General features: G+C 41.0%; 1 protein-coding gene across 8 annotated transcripts in view; it reads left to right on the top strand.

The window, feature by feature from the left end:
• LOC121074688 (multiple epidermal growth factor-like domains protein 6) overlaps positions 1 to 20,202 on the top strand; it is a 194,819-nt gene that overhangs the window by 82,098 nt on the left and 92,519 nt on the right. Inside the window, exon 1 of one of the 8 annotated variants that reach the window (XM_040567081.1) lies at positions 3,095 to 3,369. The exons of the other annotated variants lie outside the window; for them this stretch is intronic. The gene's annotated coding sequence lies outside the window, so the exon portion shown is untranslated. Of the gene's footprint in view, positions 1 to 3,094; positions 3,370 to 20,202 lie in introns of those variants that run through there. 8 annotated transcript variants of the gene reach the window in all.

Genomic DNA, 20,202 nt, shown 5'->3' with positions numbered 1-20,202 from the left:
GTTGAGCGTTTCCATTCATTGTCTTGCTCACTGGAAGCACAACTCCCCCTCCTTAGCCCCTCACTGCCTCTCCTCTACATGCACAGTTTCTCCCTTTGCCTCTGATTTTGATCATATAAGTAATTTTACTTTGGTCTGCATTTTGCTTTGATTTTTATTTGTTAAGGAAAGAATCCTTCTAAGCATCGGGATGATTTTGTTTTGTTAAATGGAGTTGTTAGCTCACTTGGCAGGAGACTCTGTACAGACTTTGCTTTGATTTCCCCTCAGAATACCATGTGTTTGAAAAACATTGGCTTCTTGACACCGTCGTGCCAATGACCTCTCTTTCCAATAGAACAAACTCGGCTTTAAATTATTTTTATTAATCAAGATTTTATCTCTTACCAGAGATTGACAGTTTTCCAAAATCTTTTTGACAGCTACTGTTACATGCAAGAGGTGAACCAGAATTAACGATTAAGAGGTCCGGGCCTGATTTCTGCCGTTATTTACCGAAATGTAACGTGGGGGAAGCTCGCTGATCCTCACACAGTTACACCAGTGTAAATGAGATTACAATCCAGTCGTGTAGCCAGGAAAATGAAAATGTCATGGCAATGACTTGTGTCCAGCTCCTGAAATAAACAGATCAAGCAGTAGTAATTACATTTTTCTTTCACCCTCTCTGCACACAGAGAATTTTCACCATCTTTTGATGATCCCTACTGAAAATATACACGATAATAAATACTTCCACACTCATTGCTGGTTTGCAAGAGTAATGAAGTCTCTTAATAAGAAGAAAGTAGCAGGATGATACACAAGTTGTTGAAATGCCAAAAGGCCACTATATTTTCTGAAAGTTTCCTGCTTTAAATGTCTGGGTTTTATTCAACTTGGAACAAAGGGAAAAAATACAAAGACTTTTTTTTTTTTTTTTCCCTTTATCTCAGCAACGTGCAGATGCCCTGATCGTGGTCAGAAGATCAGTGCAGCCCCTGGCCAAGGAGGGAGCAGGGATAACATCCCACCGTGTAACAACTGTCAGCTCCCTCTGTTCTTCTCCAGTGCAATTTCGGTGTTCTTATTGCATGGGAGAACTTAAAAGACAGCTCCAATATTAATTAAACCCTTTTCGATGCTTTGTAAGAAAAACCAATCCATTCTATTAGAAATCAAGCCCTTGCTGCTCCTGAACTTGCATCTCCTCTAGAGCCATCTGGAAACTCAAATGCGGTAGATGACTCTGAGAGAGAAACTATTATTTTTTCCAGTCTGGACCAGAAGTTGAATGTTAAAAATTTAACGAGCTAGCTTGCTATTGTGGGATTTGGCACCCCATTGGAGTTTCTTAAAAGCTTTGAATAATAAGCAGTATCTATTAGGCGTGAATTTAGGCTCATTTTGGTACTCTGTCAGTCTTCAGGCTTTTGTATTTTGTGTCTCCAGGTATTTGGACTGCTGTCCACTGACACTTTGAAGAGATAGGCGCCGTTAAAGAGGCTGTATATTTCACACCATTTTTGTTGGTAGGTTATTAGACAAAATATCAGCTTCCTCTAGAAGACCTCCAATCATTTCATGTGCGTTTGTGGCCGAGCACGTAGTGCCAGGCGTTTGCCTCCTAAAAGCAGGCTTATTCCTCTGTGTCTGCTCAGCCATCTGCAGCCGCCTTACAATGCCACCTGAACTCTGACTCAACCTGGGAGAAGAGAGCAGGAAGGTGTTTGCAGTGCATTGCTTCTTGTTCTGCTTCCTGACATATAATTATATATTTTCAAGTACTCATACTATAATATGTGAAACCTATTCATTTGGAGGGCATGATTATTTTTTTTTCCTTGCTTTTGAATGATGGTTTACTTACTGTAGGATATTCTGCCTTCTGAGAGACAGAAAAATGGCTGGTTCTGCCAATATTTGGAGTTATAAATCATTGCTTGAACTTTATGATAGCATTAATCCCGGTGTATAGATTGTTACTACAGTTAAGGACCGTCTTATCAGCTCTAACAGCCCGTGGTATTGCTTCAAGCCATTAAGCAACAAATTGGCTGTAACAAATAATTTCCTTGCACTCCCCCCTTTGTAATGAGAGGTGTTGTATTTAACGTGATGCTCTCTTCTGTTCAGTTGTCACCACCAGACAACGCCACCAGCTCTCCAGTCTGTGTAACTGCCCTGTTGTTCCCTCTCTTGGGAATTTTCTTGGACAAGATGAGATCAATTGCAAAGTATTTTGAAGTGGTTTTGGAGCAGTAAAGTTCAGGAACCCTGTGAAATCTGTGCTTGGGTGTTTTTCTTAGTCCAAGGCAATTTCTAGGCCAGACAAATACAGACTGCAATCTGGTTTGGTCATCTATTTGCATGTCAATATGAAGTTTTATACGTTCATAAACTAGTTTACAGAAAGTCCTGGCAGAAGACGAATGTCAGAAGATGGAATTGCTGATGAAATGTTTATAATTATTGAATGGAATTATTAAATAAAATTGAAAAGATGTGAGAACATCAGAATACGACCCTATTTTGAAAGGAAACTCTGGTGATGTGTTGTATCATCTCACTTGCATTGTGTTCAAGCCTGATTTATTCAAACTCTAAGTTGTGCAATGGAGAGAAGCAGCCCGTTGTTCTGAATGGCTTTATTGCTTACTGCTGGTTTCACCAGAGAGAGGAATAAGGGCTTTTGCAGGCTCTTTCATTGTAGTTTAAAGGAAAAAGAAACCAAGGTAGATAGAAGATCTCAGGACACAGCAAGATGGACAGGACTTGCTTCGTGGCAGCAGCAATACTGCCACGTGTGTCCTACCAACAGGCACAGTCCCTGCTGCACACAAACAACATCCCTGTCCCTGTGCCTCTGCATGGGCACAGGTGGAACACACTTGTCTGGAGCTGGTGGGCCTCATTCACCCCTCTTTTGTTTCACTTTGTTACTCCATCAGAATTAATTTTGTTTCTCTGGAAATCAGCTGAGAGCTGGCCCAAACGCATCTCTGAAAACAGCCGAGCAGCTGGGAGCAATGAGCAATTGCACCGTGGGTCAGCCTCCCACCTGGAGCTGGGAGCTCACCGGCGTGTCCTGCTGTGAGATAAGCTAGGAGATAGGTTTAGTAGCTCTGCCTTCTTCCTTGACTGCGTTATTTGAAGTACACTTTGAAATAAATGTTGGACTGCAGCCACTCTGAGTGATCTGCTGCAGGCAGGTATAGGCTTTTCAGAGATACTGACTTGGGCAGGGCAATTTAAAAACCTCTTCTCCTGCTCTTAGCCTTGAACAGCCCAAAAAGCCAAGAGGCAGAGCTTTAGAGAAAGGTGTACATCAGCACTGGTACGTTGATGGAGCCACGGTGACACCGCCAAGGAATTTGCCTCAAGTGAGAGGTGGGTGGCATTTTGTTATCCCTGTTAGTGAGGGAATTGTTGGTTGAAATTCCAGTGAGCTTGGAAACTTGCAAATTTGTTGAAAGCTTTTGGTGATGCAGGGAACAAGGATGTCATTTGGCTCTGCAAAACTTGAAATGGGAAGGTGAGAAGTAGGGGGGCTGATTTTCCTTTTAGTGTAGTGTATATCGCAAATAAGTGCTGAAATCAGTGAGCTGCACAAGTGTAAAAATTGGAGAAAGCCAAAAGCAAACCTGTCCCATTACCATTTAACTTGTAAACTCGATATATCTGATAAAGAAATAATTTAGAAATAATAAACATGCTATTTTTACAGTCACATTTCAGAGCAAAACCACACTTGAAAGGCTATAATTGTGACCTACATTTTGAATTATTTGATAAGGCTGACCCCCCATGATGATCTCGAATTAAAATCTTATAAATTACCACTTTCTGGCAAATAGGCTTGCTGTTATCATTTCACTCTGACATTTATTCTTTGCTGTGGGTCACTGCTTTATTACTGTAAGAGCTTTTGGCCAAGTGCTGTTCCCAAAGCATAGGAAAGACGTTAAAGGTTAATTTCTTGCAAACTGTGAGAAAATGTTACTTCTCATTCATTTAGACTTGCATTACTGAATTTGCATTCTTTTTATAGTATGTGTATTAGTATGTAGCTAAAATCCCTCACAGCAAATCAACCAATAAATTGCACTGAATTACAGTGTGGTAATGAATTGCTTGTCATTTGCTTTCCAACAACAATAACTTTTTTTTTTCTTTTTAATGCTCTTGGCCAGACAATTAACATATCCTCTTGTGGCGTAACTCTGAAGTCTTTGGAGTTCTGCCTGCAGAGCATTTGGCCCAAAAGTTGCACATGCCATAAAAGTTGTTTGTCATGTCTTTATCTGCATGTGTCTGGGGCTGTAGCCCTCTATAAAAAATTACGACGATGAGAGCAAATGTTTGGATCTACTGTGTGCCGAGCCTTTGAGTGGACAGGCAATTCCCCAGGAAATGCACAGCTATACCTCAAAGGCAAAATAGTTTTTGGCTGGCCAACACAAGGCTGGCTAGGCTAATCCCCACCAGGGAGAGCCCTGTGAAGTGTTTATTCACCACATAAACAAAATTCTTGGGGGATTTGACAAGGGAACTGCATGTGGTGGATTTATTGGGATTTACCCGACCAGCCCTCCAGGTGGTGACGAGGCCAGAAGGCGGCGGGGGTGATGTGAATGGGTAATTGCCCAGTGAAAATGTTGTACTCCGTGTGAATTTTAAGGTAATAATGCCTACCTTCCCAGTGGAAAATTCTGCAGAGGGAACTGTTAATTATCTCCATGCTCATCTGGGATCCAGAAGGAGGTGAACAAAAATGTCGTATCCACATGTTGAGTGTGCAAGTACTTCTGCCCTGGGGAATCGAGGTTGTCCTTAAAGGAAAGGAATAAAAATAAAAAAAAAGTGGGGTACAGCATGGGACTGATATCAGTAAAGGCACTCCCACACCTAGAGCCCTTTGGTATTACTCTGAGGAGTTTCTCTATGTAGAGGAGGAGGGAGAGAAGCATTGACACAGCTCTACGCCAGACAGAAATGATTAAAAAATGAATCATGGCTTACATTGTGTGAGTTATCACTGGTGGTTCCCTGAAGAAATAGGTTAATAAAGTTGTGGCCTAATTAAATCACAGACCTTGTTTGTCTTCTTGCCCATTTGAGGCTGACATCTTCCAGACTTCCCCATGACGCCGGCCCAGAGGCTCGCGTGCCTCGTGCGTGGCGGTGGGAGCAGGTGAGATGCTTTGCACATGCGGTCACCAAAGCATTCCCCTTTTCCACGGGGTGGGGACTTGTACCAATTAGTTTATTGTTTACTAGCTGGGGTTGCAGATAGTTTATGCTCAGTGTCAGGAAACATCTGTGTGGTCTCTCCGGAGGCTTCTGGCACTACTCTACCGTCTAGCCTTTGTGCTCGCCAGTTATTTTGGCCATCTCGCAGTCTCCCTCTACTGCCAAGTTTGAAGGCTCCTGAAAATAGGTAATTAAACGTGTAACCTGGGTGTGTGAAAAACCTCTGCATCGTAAGGGCTCTGCTTCGCTTCAAACTGCATGAGTCATTTGTACAGCAAGAGGAAGATTAGCCGTGCTGTCAAGGATTATGCAAGGTTTGTTTCGATGCCAGCTACCAGCTATTTGTGCTCGGGGGGCTCCTGGGGGAGGCAGGCAGGTGACACTCGCTGCCCTGGCACTGGTGAATCGCTGCCACCAGCCCGGGCCTGGCACTGGCTGAGGCTGGAGCTGGCTCCCATGACGTGCTGGAACAGTTGGGTGGCAGAAAGCAAGGAGTTCATCGCTCCTGGCATGCGATGAGGTTCTTTTGCAAAAGGAGATTGGTAAAATACTCTCTATCGTGGTAGGTTGTGAGGAGTCAGTGTACAACAGGGAATATGTATGTAGTGCCTCAGATGCATATCCTACTATTTTACGGCTTTGTAAGGGTTAAGAAATGAATTGGAACATTTCATGTGTCCCAATTCACTATACATTCACCATAAAGTGAGTCTGACCTTTTGAGATTTTATTCTCTTCTTTAGTTTGTAAGCATATTCCCTTTATGCTTTTATCCCGATTTAGAATTTATTTTGAATTAGGCTCGTTGATAGTTGTCAGTGAAGGATGTACTTGCTGCTGCCCATGTAAAAAAGGGTTTTTGAAACTCTTGAAGCGATTCCCCAAGCCATGTTAATTCAGAAACATTACAGATTTTGGAGTTGGCTCGTATTTCATTTCCAGTAAAATCACAACTTTTATCTTTCTTCAGGGAAAGAATGTATTTGCCAGTGACTGGACAAGAATAAGGATTTCAGTGATCGATTTTATAGTGTTAAGGCTATGGAATACAAGAATTAAAGCAGCTACTGATATGATTATAATAGCTTTAACAATAAATATATGTGACATGCATTTCTCACTGAGCTGGGTTTCTTGGTTCTTCTTCATATCTAAAGAAGTGCTAATGAGAAGATTTTGGGGGTAAAGTCTATGGCTTTTCACTTTTTGTATTCTTTGTACAAGTTGGAGGGTTTGGTTTGGATTTGGACTTGTAAACCATTTTTTCCATATAACTCCAATTAGATAAGATGTGTTTCAGTAGGTATACGTTAGGAGCTGCAAGGAGAAGAATGACAACAAATGTGTTGGAGATGGCAATACATCAGGATGTGACATAGTCGGCACTTCATGTTATTTCATCAAGGAAGGAGTTCGCTTAAACTCTAATTATTTGGTTGATGTAAAGAACTTTAAGGATTTTGCCATTAAAAATCTCAGTTTAGATACACATCACCTAGATATCTCTTGACTTTTGGACGAGCTTGACATCATATATTCTTCTCCAATGCATTCCTTGTACAGACCCACAGTCCTCAATTCTGTGGCAGTCTATTTGACAAAGACATCAACTGCTGGCACCTTCTGACTGAAGAAATCTGCCCTTTCATTGTTAGCCTGTTTTCGTAAACCCTCTAAGGATTTAGCAACTAAGGAAATGTATTTGATGTTGGGTCATCCAAGCCTAGTGCTGCAATACAAGCAATAATAATAATACAAGCAATACAATATGGAAAGGAAGTGTCTTGAGCCTAGAATATTATCACTATATCAGTGCACTTTGAGTTGCTTATAGATGCTACATCCGTACGCTAGATTTGGAATTTTCTGTGTTTAAGTGTTAATAGCAAATAATCCTTTTTTAAAAACTCGGTGGTAATTAAATCTCTGTTATTTAGCTATGTTACAAAACTTTATCTTCAAACTATTACTGGAAATAAAACCAACTCTAATTTGGTTTGCTAAATTGAGACACAGTTGGCTTATGTCTTGAAGGGACTTGGTTTCCTTATTGGCCTGGAGCCTTGAGCCCAAACTTGCCGTAACAGAAATGCTGTTTGGATTTCTTTTTAAAAACAAATTATAAACAGAAATAAAACGTTCAGTTGCTTTATTCAGTAAAAATAATTTATAAGGGATACAGATTGCAAACTAGTGATTTGAAATTTTTTCAGCACTATTCTCCAAATTTGTATTGCAAAGCAGCTGTACCTTCCCCTCCCTTATACTGTCCACTGCATCACAGCTCCTAACTGGAGTTAGGTCTCTTTCTTATCAGTCCTGCAGCAAGGATTACAGCTGTATCTCCAATATCCTGTAAGGAGAGGATGGCACACAAATATGAGGGAAGTGGCAGGACTTCCATTTATTATTAAGTGTCTGATGAGCAGAAATAAAATCATTTCAGAAATGAAATGCGAGCCTTTCCAAATCTTATGCCAGGAGAGAAGGTGAGTGTTTCTCCGCAGTGTAGAAGTAGGACTGGTAACAACTGTCGGGTGAGTGGGTTAAGAAGAATAACGAGGGTCTCCCTTCTTGTGTTGTTCTTCCCTCCTGCTCTCCAGCTTCTTTCAGCCCCTTGCTCTGGATGACTCTTACATTCTTCATTCATAGACGACCGTATGAATTTGTCCTTTAGGTAAACGCATCCCTATTTTTAAAGGGTGCTGAAATCGCTGCCAGATACAAGTAAATGATCAAAGTGTGCTATCAGCTTCAGCTGTAATTTTTGGCTTATTGATTTTTGTCTGTGGTTGGCTACAGTACGCTTAAAAGGAGACAAGGCAGGCAGTGGAAAACCGGGGAATATCCTGCAGTGGCATGGGCTGGCCGGGTGACACAACAGTTCCGCTGTACAGTCTGGTCTTGTACAAGTTGAAATTAAAAGAGAGATTTCATTTAATGTAAGTAGCAAGGACACAATGTGCAACTTCAAAATAAAGAAGAAATACATTATTAGCTATAGATAGTCACCATTAAGGATTCTCAGATGCTGTTTGACAGATTATTTTCTTCTACATTTATATACACGGTAGTACTTTTTGCAAATCACTTGTACAGACATGCTATTTCTCTTTGAGTAATAATGATTTACCAGCTTTTCTTTTATCTTTTGGGTGTCCAGGGCAGTAGCATTACCACAATAAAACTAAATTGTGTTTCTTATATCCTATTTCATTCTCTTTAGCAGCATTTGACAGGGGAAAAAAAATATAAAAAAATTAAATTTTCAAACTACGAAATAACCATACTTATGAATATATATATATGAAAGGTTTGAGGCACACTTTAATATCTTCAGTCACATGTACTTTAAGCAAGGATAAGCAAAATATTAGCTAATGTAATATTTATATAAGGGACATTTTGGTATTTACTGTATACCAAGGACTTGTGACCATTTTATGGAGATTTCTAGACCTTGAGATTTAATAATCTTTTTGATTTGTCACTCTGATGGGATGGAAGTGCTCATGAATTTACTCTAAATAGAATTTTCTAATCATCGTTAGGAAAATTAGAAATATATGGCAGATTAACAAACCAGCCATTCATCTGTTGGGTTAAACGTACTAACATGATCTTAACAAGCCATGTCGTCTTTTAACACATGCAAAGGACCAAATTATCTGCTGAAAGACTGACATTATGTAAATGTAACATTTGCTGGACCTCTAAACCCTGTGATTAAATTACTGTCTAAATTATTCTGCAATATGAATGTCGCCTACAAAAAGAAAAGCTGCAGAATGACTGTGACATCTTCTGGGTTTGCAGTATTTCCAGAGCGAGTGTTTGAAATGAGCAGTTTGTATATATAACTCAAAATCTTAATGAAATAAGAAGAAAGCAAGCGGAGGATGTGATGTGAGAAAAACTTTACATAGAGGCAGATTTATCCCAGGGCTTCAGCAAAAATTCCCTAGCGGAAGAAGCATGGCTCAATTAAGAGGGGAATTTCAGCCACAAATCAAAACTTCTCATGGGAGAGATGTGTTCCCACCTTCCCTCCGTGAATGCGCTGGGTAGTCAGTGGCAGGTAATCAGCTTTCACTTAGGACTTTGCGAGAGACACGGCTGTAAAACAGCAAAAATAAAACCAGGAGAGTGTGCTGCAACGCAGGCGTTGTGAGTAATCACGTCCCTGAAAGGCTGCAAATAAATCGTGTTCCCTGCAAATAGATGTCTCCTCATATACAATAACTGATCAGTTAACGTGTGCCGTGTCATTAACTCGTGTAAATTCTTAGTCATATCTCACTCATTAAAAAAATTAAAATCTAGCAGAATAAATGTGCTTCGGCAAAAGAAGAATTGAGTGTTTTATTAATTGGCTGCTCGTGAGCTCCAACAGCAGCTGCAGACAGAGGCAGCACTTCACAAAGGGCAAGTAACTGAGCCTCGTGGTACACCTGTGAGGTGAAACATGTGGCTTTTGTGATGGTGTAGCACGTGAGCCCACTGCGATGGAGGGTTAGTGTTCCTGTTCCCCTGAAAATCGTAAAAACCAGGCTTGTCGCTTCTTTGGTGGCTCCTTGAAGCTGCGGGTGGAAAGCAGCAGAACTGGGATGCTCCAAGGAAGGACATGGTGCCCACCTCCCTGGGAAGTTAGAGGTTTGTCTAAAGCTCAGCTTTATTTCTTTGGAGCTTTTACTCCTTTGTGCAGATGTTTTCCTGTCCCTTCTCTGTGCCTCTGTCCATGAGCAGGGTATGGGCAGGCTGCAGGAGGACAGAGCAGCTCCGGGGCTGTCGGGTTGGATGCCTCCTGCCCACTCCTGCTCCGTTTCTCATTCACCCATTGGTAAATACGCAATGAGAGGTAAAAAGAGAAAAATGCATTCATTTAACTAAGGCAAGATGTTACGTTACTGGCTTTAGAGCAGTTAATTTGAGCTAAAGAAAACTGACAGAAATGACAATGTAAAAAGGGCGGTGGCAGGGGGAAAGGCAGGTAGAAAAGCAAACCAACGTCAAGCAGACATTCCTTGTATGTGCTTTTGGGCCTTCCAAATGAACCAAAAAATCCAAATCAGACTTTATCCACAATAATTCCTTATAGCTTGTAACATGCCTTGTTCTGTCCTGCTGGCCACATTTTTCTTTTTTTTCCAGAAAATCAGTACTGTGCATTTTATTTCACGCGGTAACGCTAACCCGTTTCTACAGAGACTTTTGGAGTGTACATTCAGAAGTCTTTATTAGAAAAGCATGACCGGTGTTGGTTCTCAACTGATGGACTTGTAGGGTCCTTTCCGCATGAATCTTGGATTTTTGATCAGTTTTTCTTCAAGGTTTGTTGTAACCCTATGGGTCCAGCTCTCCGGCATCCCCAGTGCTGTTTTGTAATCGCAGAGCCCGGTTCCAGTCCCTTGGAATCCTTCCCCGTTCTATCATCAGCTCCATACGACCTCTCCATTCTTTTTATAAATTCTTGTGGTTTTAAGTTGAAATGACCAGAAAACTAAGTGTGAACTTTTTACCTGCAACGCATGTGTTATCTTTTCTCAGACTGCCAGACAGCAGAGTTTTGCTGAGAGCAGTATTCGTTTGCGTGCTTCGTGTGCCAAAGCCTCGTGTAAGAGGAGAATCACTTGTGTGTACATTATTCAAATTCTGAAGAACTCCAGATGTAATTTCCAGATTAGCTGCATGTTTCAACAAGCCAAGTTATTGTGGCACTGTTTTCAGATGAAATAAACCTCTCCCAGTCCTACAGACTGCTCATGAAAGCTTGCCTCTTCTCCCCATCCCTCTGTGTGATTTCATTCAGCCAGACAGAGGATGCAGAGGATATCATTCAGGTCATCCTGCAGTGAGTCTACCTGTCCCAGCATATTGCTGTCTGCCACTTAAATTTAATACGATAGGGTTTTGTTTTTTTTTTGCTAAAGAAAGCTTTGTGTGTGTGTGTGTATGATTTTGCTTGTTTGTTTTTTGGTTAAAAGCCTGCGGGTGACCTATTGGTGTTTCTTCATTCAAATTCTTCATGTTATATGGGAAGAAAAGCAGAAAAGTACTGGGGGGAAAACAAAAACAAACAAAAAACAAACAACAAAAAACCCAACTGTTCATAACTGGGAGACGACTAAGCAGAGAAATGTCCTTGTTTGTGTTATTTCCTCCTTTGAAATGGAAATCTGGCTTTCTGTGCCGTAACACCAAAGGTGTCTCCAAGATTCGCTTCACCTTTGGTTGAAAAGAAAATACTTCTGGTTTGCTGCTCCCCACTCCCTGATCCTGTTTGGTCAGTGTCCCGTAAATGCATCTGAAAATGGTGCCCCAAGCACTTCTGTTTGTGGTTAAAAATTTGAGTGGAAAAAAGACAAGGAGGAGAATCACTGGTATGGTCCTGTTTTTCCAATCTATTCACATTCTGGAGGGCTAGAGATGCATGGGAAAATAGATGAGTTTAAATGTTATGAGAGTGAGGGCCGACCCTTTATTTATTTCTCTCTGAAATGTATATTGCTCTTAGTTACGCTGTAATCCATAGCAATTGAGGAGTTTGGTCATTTCTGGCACAAGTTTAAGTAGTTTTTCAATATCTTGCTTCTGAGCTTAAATTACCACAGGTTTACAGTTGTGTAACTATAAACTGAACTTAATCATTAATTTTTCAGCATTAAAAAGAAAAAGTAGGCTAAACTTCAGCTATAGATGAAGTATTTAAAATAATTTCCCAAAGCTCTTCATAAATATGACATTGATTCATTGATATACAGGCCATTAGCAGTTAGTCTCCTCTGTTCATCTATCATTTCAATTATCTCTAGACTTCCCTAGGGTCTTTGACAAATGGGAGACAATTTGCATTTGGTACGTTAATGACCTTGGTTGAATTTATAATTCTCTCTCCCCCCCTATAATTATACTTCAGCAATTGAGGGGAAAAACCCACAAAAATATAGTCAGACAGTTTGTAATTTAAACAGCAGTGTATGGGCACTGAGAAAAGGAAGAAAAGGAAGAGCTGGGGAAAAGGAAGGGTTGTCAGTCTCTCACCGCACTGCCTCAACCCTATTGATTTCTTCCTGGAGGTGCTGTCTCTTGGTCCCTGCTCTGACAAAGCACAAGAGGGATTTCAGAAAATGACCACTTAAAACCTGGATGGACAAAAACAAAGAAACAAAAAAGCTATAACAGAAAAGTAAAATTCACTACTTAAATGCCCTGTAATTGCAAATCACCTTGATGGACTCACTGCAGCAGTTCCCACCTCAGAAAGCTTCCTGGCCAACTTTCAGAATTTTGGGGCGGTGTGTTGCTTTTTAAGCAATGGGGGGACACGTATGGAGTGAATCCATCACACACAATGAAAACGCGATCACTGCTGTCCCAGGTATGTTTCTGGTTGTTAAAAATTTGCTGTTGCCATCAGTAACAGCAGCGTGGTTAACTGCAGATACAAGTCTTTGCCTTTTCCTTTGAACGTGAAATCTCTGCAGCCTCTCAGACAACATTAGGTGGTAACTGTTGGCAACAGCTACAATGTTAGGAGCAACGTATGTTTCCAGCTAGATTTTCAGAACCATCCATAACATTATCCTACATGTACTTTTCTCATATATCACACTTCCCTTTTGTGAGTCAGAATGAATTTGGCTGTCTCTTCCATGCAAAAAAGTAATTAGGCTGCTTTGAATGTGAGGAATTTATTTTTTGATTGGAACCGAAGGGTGAAGTTCCAAATGTGAAATTCCAGATTCACTGATACTCCTGTTTAGGAGGGAGGCATGCATACAGCAAGAAAGGTCTTGGGTTTGAAGAGTGCCAACCCAGTCTGAGGCGAGCGCAGGGCAGGCTGATCTGCCTTGGTTTCTTCTGACGTACGTTGTACAACTGTTATTCCACATGCTGAAGAGCTGTCGGTGTTTGGTTTGAAGAGGCTTGGTTAAATTAGAAGCTCTGAGTGGTCTCTAAGAGTGAACGAAAGATCAAGGTAAACATATTTATTGATTTATTTCCTCACCCTTCTGAGAACAGGACTAGGACTCCAAATAGTACGCGCCTGTGGAATCTACTATGCTCTGCACACAGATGCTCTGTGAATGTCTTTATTTCCACACAGCCTGTATGGCTGTGCTTTGATTTTTTGCCCCTAATAGTTTTTGCCCTTTGATGTCTGTTTTTAATTTATTGAACATCTATAATATATCTTAAGAATATTAAATTTATTTCTAATAAATATTCTGCTTAGGAGTATTACCTTTAATACTGTGACCTTAGTGCTGCTCACAAAATACGGTTGGTTATCTTGAAACCAACAACTTTATGACTGTGTGTTGTTATTTAAGATTTTACAACAGTACACCCTTTTTAATGGTCAGGAACATAAAAACATATCTGCTATTTGCAGAGAGAAGGGTGGGGGAAAGGATGTTATAAAGTACAAAATGATCCCATGAAAAGTCCAAATGCTGTAGTAATTTTGAAGTTTTAAATGATTTGCACCATCTCACTGATGCTTTGCAGAAAGCATATGTAAATTTCTTTTGTTATAGCCCCTGAAAAAATTGGGTTTGGCTCCCCATCAGAACCAGAAGCCTGACATCTATGTAGATTTAAAAGGCAAATTTAGTTAGTGTTGGAAACCAGCGTGTGAAGTTTGGATTACATGAAACTGGTCCTTTCTGACTCTGGTATGAATCCATTTTAGCAATGGATTAGCAGTTTCAGCCCTCTAATTTCTGTTTGTGATCACCTTTGACATCTGACAGTTTAAAAACCTTGAGATCACATACTTCTATAACCAGAACTCCCAGGCTGTAAACCCAAGACTGCTACCTCTGCTAACGGCGACTGCTACACATGGCAAACATATGTGCTTGCAAAAGTAGGAGAGGTCCCAAGTTCAAATACTGGTGTCAATCTGAGGTAACTTCCAGCCAAATTGTTCTTTCTGCAGTGTCTGACTATGGCATCACGCAGAGCAGGATTTCTTTGTTTGAGAGGAGATCTCTCTGCTGTTCTACGAGGAAAGGCCCCAAGAAATCAGAGCTGTTCTGTGCTCATCACTGTTAATTTATCTGGAAAAAGAAATCTTATTTTTCCAGTCCTTTGCTTTGAGTTTGTCATTGGTAACAACTGCACACAAGTTAATGGTTCGGACATCTCTTTTTTCAAGCTTGCTATAACTCCATATCCAACTTAAGTGTCCTGCTTGAATTTGTTAGCAGGGATTCCCTTCTAGACAAAGGATGCTTACCTCTCTGCTGTTTTTGGATCTTTCTGAAATACTTAGCATGAAATGAAGCAGCTGCATTTGCGAATGCCCAGCGCTGGCCGTCCATCGAGGTGCTGCACAGCACTGCTCTTGGTGTGGGGCAGATGGAGGAAAGCCTGCCCCGCAGTAACACTAAGCACCAGTTAACAAGCACCCACTGGTGTCAAAAGAGTTAGAAGAATTCAGAAGATAAATTAGGCAATGAAGTCTCTGGGAATAATGACTTCCCTAGGGTTTCTTTACAAATTAAACTGATGAAGATTTAATCATTTGTTGTTTTTCATTTTTTCCATGGATTCTGTTGCCCTTGACATGTCAGATCAGTTACTAGAAGACACTGAGTGAGTGCAGCTAAGGGGCAATGGCATATGTCTGTGTAGACCAAACAAAGAGTTCTCATTTACGTTCATTGTTAAAGGATTGACCTGGTTATGCAATCATGTTTCAGCCACACGGAGAATGATTACAGAAAAGTTATTTTCTGTAGTAAGAAAAAGTGAGATTACTTGACAACTGTAGCTAGCACAGGATTTTTGACAGGGTAGTGAGTAATTCTGCCCACATAGCTGTTAGGAAGGTCTTCTAGTGAAGAAAAAAACAAAAGACGAGAGATTATTCAGGAGGAAATAGGAAGAAAGAAATATTTAACTCATTTAAGGCAGCAGCGGAGGCGTGCCGTTCATTGCTGCTTGATCTAATCCCAGGCTGTATTGAACGATGAGTAGAGTCTGTCCCACCAGTGATTGACATTGACTGGCAAGGACAACTATTAAGAAAAAATAAGAAAATGGGAGTTTCCATTTAAAACTCCATAATTCATTCCAATTCTAAACCAGAAGCCAGGCACGTGGCATCCTTTCCCTGCGAAAAAAATCCTTTGCATTCACTTCAGTATGTAATAGTTTGGGGGGGAAAAAAAGAAAACTTTTCATTATTTATGTGGAAAATGAACTAATTCGCGCACTTGCTTAGTCCTGCAGGTAATGATATTACGAGAAAGAGTAGTTTAGAAGGAACTGGCTTCTTACAATAGGGATGCCCTGGAATTTAGGGTTATTAAATTGATATCTTGCTCAGGCTGCACTGCGGCAGTCGCCAGCCTGTTTGGCTGGGGAGTCGCAGCGGCTTCAGTCCTGTTGAAATTCAGCAGCACTGCTGCTTTGGGCCTGATGGTCCGGTTGGCAGAGTTTTATCATTCGTTAAAAGAGACAAATACTGTTTAAGGACAAGCATTTGGATGCCACTTTTTCCTGTCCCATGTCCCCTTACCTGCACGCACAGGTGCACACACACAGAGCAGGGTACCCAATGCCCTCAGGCTGTCGGGCCTGCAAGGGGCCTCAGCCAGGGCCTGGCTCCATGTTGGGCTCAGCACCTCCTGGGGCCTGCCCCGAGGTGCCCACAAGTGCTGCAGGGGCTCCCCCCCCACAAAACGCTGCCAAAAGGAGCAGGCTCCTGGGTCTGAGGCATTTATTTTACAGGGTTGGAGGAGAGGAGCCACACACTTGCTTAGATCGATCAGTTCTCTTGCTGAGTACAGAAAAGAAAAAAAGAGACAAAGCTGGAATAAACGCTTTATGCTTATAATAGTATTTTTCTTTGTCTTTCCTGTCGCTTCCTGGATCAGATAAAATTGTGATTTGAGGTTCCTTTACAGAAATGTTTGGAATTCGATTTCCCAATAAGCTGCTCCGTTAGGGCCCAGCTCTGCCCCTGCACCCTGCCGGCTGCCCGGCTCCTCCTCTGGCCTTGCAAACTGGGGCTGCTGCTCTGCATAGATGTCAAAGCCACGGGGTGGCAGGCCTTTTAACCATCCCACGCGGGCCACCACTGAATTGGTAGGCTCTGACCCATCATTACAGGTTTTACCTGGGAACAAGCGTATTTATTTCTTTCTGAAATTGTTCTTTCACCTTTTAGCCCAGCGAGCCTGAAAAACATCAACAGTGTACAGTGCTATCTTTATCTCTGCTTTTGTTATTTATGTGTTGGACTGTTGCAGGGCTCTTCATGGGAGGTGACATTTTAAATCTCTTGAAAATACAGGTTGAGCAGAATGCATCAGCCAGCTTCTTCTCTTTCCCGTTGTGCTCCTTTGATGCCAGTGCTCTATGTCCCTGAGCTCATGGTTGGTCCTGAGGACATTGGCATTAGTTAACCCGTGGGTACCTCCAGGTTATTTGCACGCATATACTGGTTATCGCTCTCCAGCTATCGCAGCCCAAGAACCCAAATAATTTTGCATAGCCTTGATTTTTTTTTTTTAATGTAGAAGTAACTCATTTTTATGGAGATTTATACCACTTAAGATTAATAAATGTAAATGCTAAGCTTTTAGCAATGACCTACCGTACCTGCTTTTTCTATACGCTTTTACAATTGCACTCTGATGACCCAATTTATAGGCGATCATGGGAAGTGGGGGGAAAGGCAGTAGTTCTGCACATAAATTTTCTTGAGATACAGAAGCAAAAGAGGGAAGCTGAACATTTGTTGGGAACAATACTGGCATAGTCCCACCCTGGGTTTGTGACCAAATGGCTGGCCCTTTCTGGTTTTCTTCGCCAGGATACCAGAAGGCAGCAAGCTGCAAGCCTGTCTCAGGTTCAAGGTGCACTTTGTGAACTCCCCGTTAGGCTCCAGCACTTGGCTTGGCTGGAGCCAAATGCTTAACTCGTGCTTGCAATTCATGCCAGAAACCAAGTTGATAAGACTCCTGGAGTCTCACTGGTAATCACTGGATATGATTTTTAAAGGGTGTTTACCTGCCTGCAAGATAGGAAAAAGCTTTATATTGTGAAATCAAACCTCCAAAGTTCTGTCTTTTATCCTGTTTGTGTGTGCATACCCACCACTTGTTGGCAAGGGAAGTCAGATGTACAGCAAAGAGAAGGCATTTTTAGGGTAGCTGCATTTTCAGACAAAGGCAAAGGCTTTTGAGGATGTCACTGTGGAGTCCTGAGTTCTTTCTAAAAAGACTCCATTTTGTCATTTTGTGGCATGAAAAGTCTAAGCAGAAAGAAATCCGCCACAGCAGAGCTCTGTTGTGAGGAAAGCTACATTACAGCAAATGATGCTTTCTTTTATGTTTTGCTCACAACCATCGTAGCCCGCAAAGGCAAACACTTGTCTAATTTGATAAAATATCTTTAATTGCAGCAACGGTACTTGAGGTTTGGGCTGGGTGCGTTAGCTCTGTTTGTAATCATAGTTCTAGCCGTGCTCCACAATCATCTCCAATCATGGCCAATTAGCAACCGTTAGTCTGTTGTTGCTTAATTCAGATGTTCTGGGATGCTCAGTTGCATTATTCATACCTTGTCTGTGAAATGTGTTTTAAAAATGAGTACTATTACAGGATTTCATTGTACTGTGGGAAGGTTTTTTTCCTTTCATTTTAGTTATTCCAGTTGGTATTAAAAGAAAACTGGAACATGATTTAGGTCTTGCAGTTAACTTTTAGGAAGTAGTTGTTCCTGCTATAGATGATTGTAAAGTGGGATTAAAAAAAAAAAAAAAAAGAATAAAAAAAATCAAAGCAAGTATTTTTTTCACCCTGCACTTTGGTTTTGTAAGTTATTGCTGCAAAACGTCCTTGAAGCTCAGGGAAAGAAAAAAAAGAAAAGAGAGACCAGCTGCGTATGTGGTTATGCGTATGTGGGTAAGCAGTAAGATTTTGAAAGGACAGTTAAATGCCAAGTTTCAGGATTTAGTCCAGACTTTATATACCAAAGAGTGGGAGGAGAGCACTTGGTGGACCAGGCCACCTCTGTACCCACAGTGCGGCACTGAGCATTTCCTGTTATTGCACAGGAGCAACAACAGCTCTAGAGTAACACAGCGGTTCTTACCAGCCTCTTGCTTTTTAAGAGCTTGTTCTTTAACTTGTTATTTAAACTCTGAGCCTGTTTTTTCTCCCTGCTGAGTTTTACTCTGACTTTAAAGGAGTTATTCTTGATGTGTGCAAGTGCAAATGACTGATGCATCTGGTTTTTGTTTTTAATCTTCGGCCTATGATTTTAATAAGGAAAAATTAGTACTGGTGAAGTATGTTTAACAAGAGGTTTTGTTTGATTTTGGTTTTGCGTCTAGGGTTCATAAAATCAAAATTTTTAATGCTCCAGGGACAAAAGCAAGCAAACCATTGCAGAGATCTACACCACTGGGGTAGGTGGGCTGTGCACCCGGTCGTTAAATTAGAGGGCTGATGTTCTCTATGTAAATGAACGTGACGGAGGATCAAGAGGAATGCATGCAGTGGTAACTTCTTTCTAGAAAAGGAAAAAAAAGTAATAAAAAGAGGAGGTGATAACTTTTGGAAGCAGGGTACAGCAGCTGCCAGTGGAGACAATGGCAATGATGGGTGTTCTCTGGGAGCTCACTCGAGAAAAGTCTGTGCCAAACTCTCAGAAGTTTGCTCCACTAATCAGACGCTTGTTAATAACAGCTCAAATTTACGATACTTCATAACAGCACAAGAAGAAATATTCATCCTGTTATTGACTTTGTGGAGGAAGAAAACCTAATAAAGCATTAAGAGTGCTTAATCAATACACATGTAGGACTGTGCTTGACTATCAGAATGAGTAGCTTTGTTTTCTATTCAGGCAGATAATTTAAGGTTCACACTGAAAATGATGGATGTAATTTATGTTTTCAAGACAATTACTGTTCAAAGAAGACTGTTATATAGCTCTTGCACAAAATGAAGAAAAAGGCAAATGCAGTAGCTGGGGCGTGAGCATTGTGCTCGCCAGCCTGTCCAGTCTGGCTATTTACATGTAACGTTGCTGTGATATATGTGCGTATGTACTCGTGCGAGCTGTGTGGTGTCATAGAAGTGATTGGCCTTTAAAGTTCAAATCAACTTTCTCAGGCTCCAGGATTTATTCAGACATATGGTTTTGGTTGCAGACCATCTGGGCCGTAATTTAAAAAAAAAAAAGTATCTAAAACCTTAAGGAGCTACCTATTTGTTGGATCTTTGGTACTTTTAAAACTTGAATCAAACTGTTTAGATCTATAAATGAGAAGTTTTCAAGTGCGTGTTATAATTTGCAGATGCTCACCTATTATATTCCCTCATGGAAGCAAATAGTAATACGCACGCACGTATATTTCTTTGTTCATGTACCAGGCACTCAGCTGTGTTAAGGTACACATATAGGTGCAATTAGGTTGCATATTATATATTTAGGATTTGATGATAAGCATTATGAGGGTTTTGTGCCGAAAAACATTTAAGTTTGATGCTGCAAGCATTCACGGTATGTGTCTGAGTTAGGAATTTACACATCTGAACTGCCATTAAAATCAATAGATGCTGCCAGTGCCTGTTACAGCAGGTAACCAAGCTTCTTTCTTAGATAAAGTTGCTTGATATTTAGATTCCTGAAATCTTCCCATCTTCACCCCAGTCTTCAGGAGAAAATCACAACTGGGATGAAGCGCTATTAGTGAACTGCTGTATTCCTCTTAAATAAACATGTTCTGGTTACTTTGACCCCTAACTGAAGCACAGTGTGCTAGCCAAACACTTTTAAACTAATCAAAATAACCTCCCCTTTCCGTAGTGGTGGGCTTTGTTCGTGTGGTATTGCAATAACAATGTGAATGATTTTGCAGATTTTATTCCACTCCAGTGATTTATTACAAGCCCATTGAGCTATGACATGCACTGAAGTCATCTGCTTACGGTTCAGAGCACA

The sequence above is a fragment of the Cygnus olor genome, chromosome 9, assembly GCF_009769625.2.
Source record: "Cygnus olor isolate bCygOlo1 chromosome 9, bCygOlo1.pri.v2, whole genome shotgun sequence".
NCBI lineage: Eukaryota > Metazoa > Chordata > Aves > Anseriformes > Anatidae > Cygnus > Cygnus olor.
Note: the sequence above shows the minus strand (reverse complement) of the source record. Positions and strands in the feature narration are given on the sequence as shown.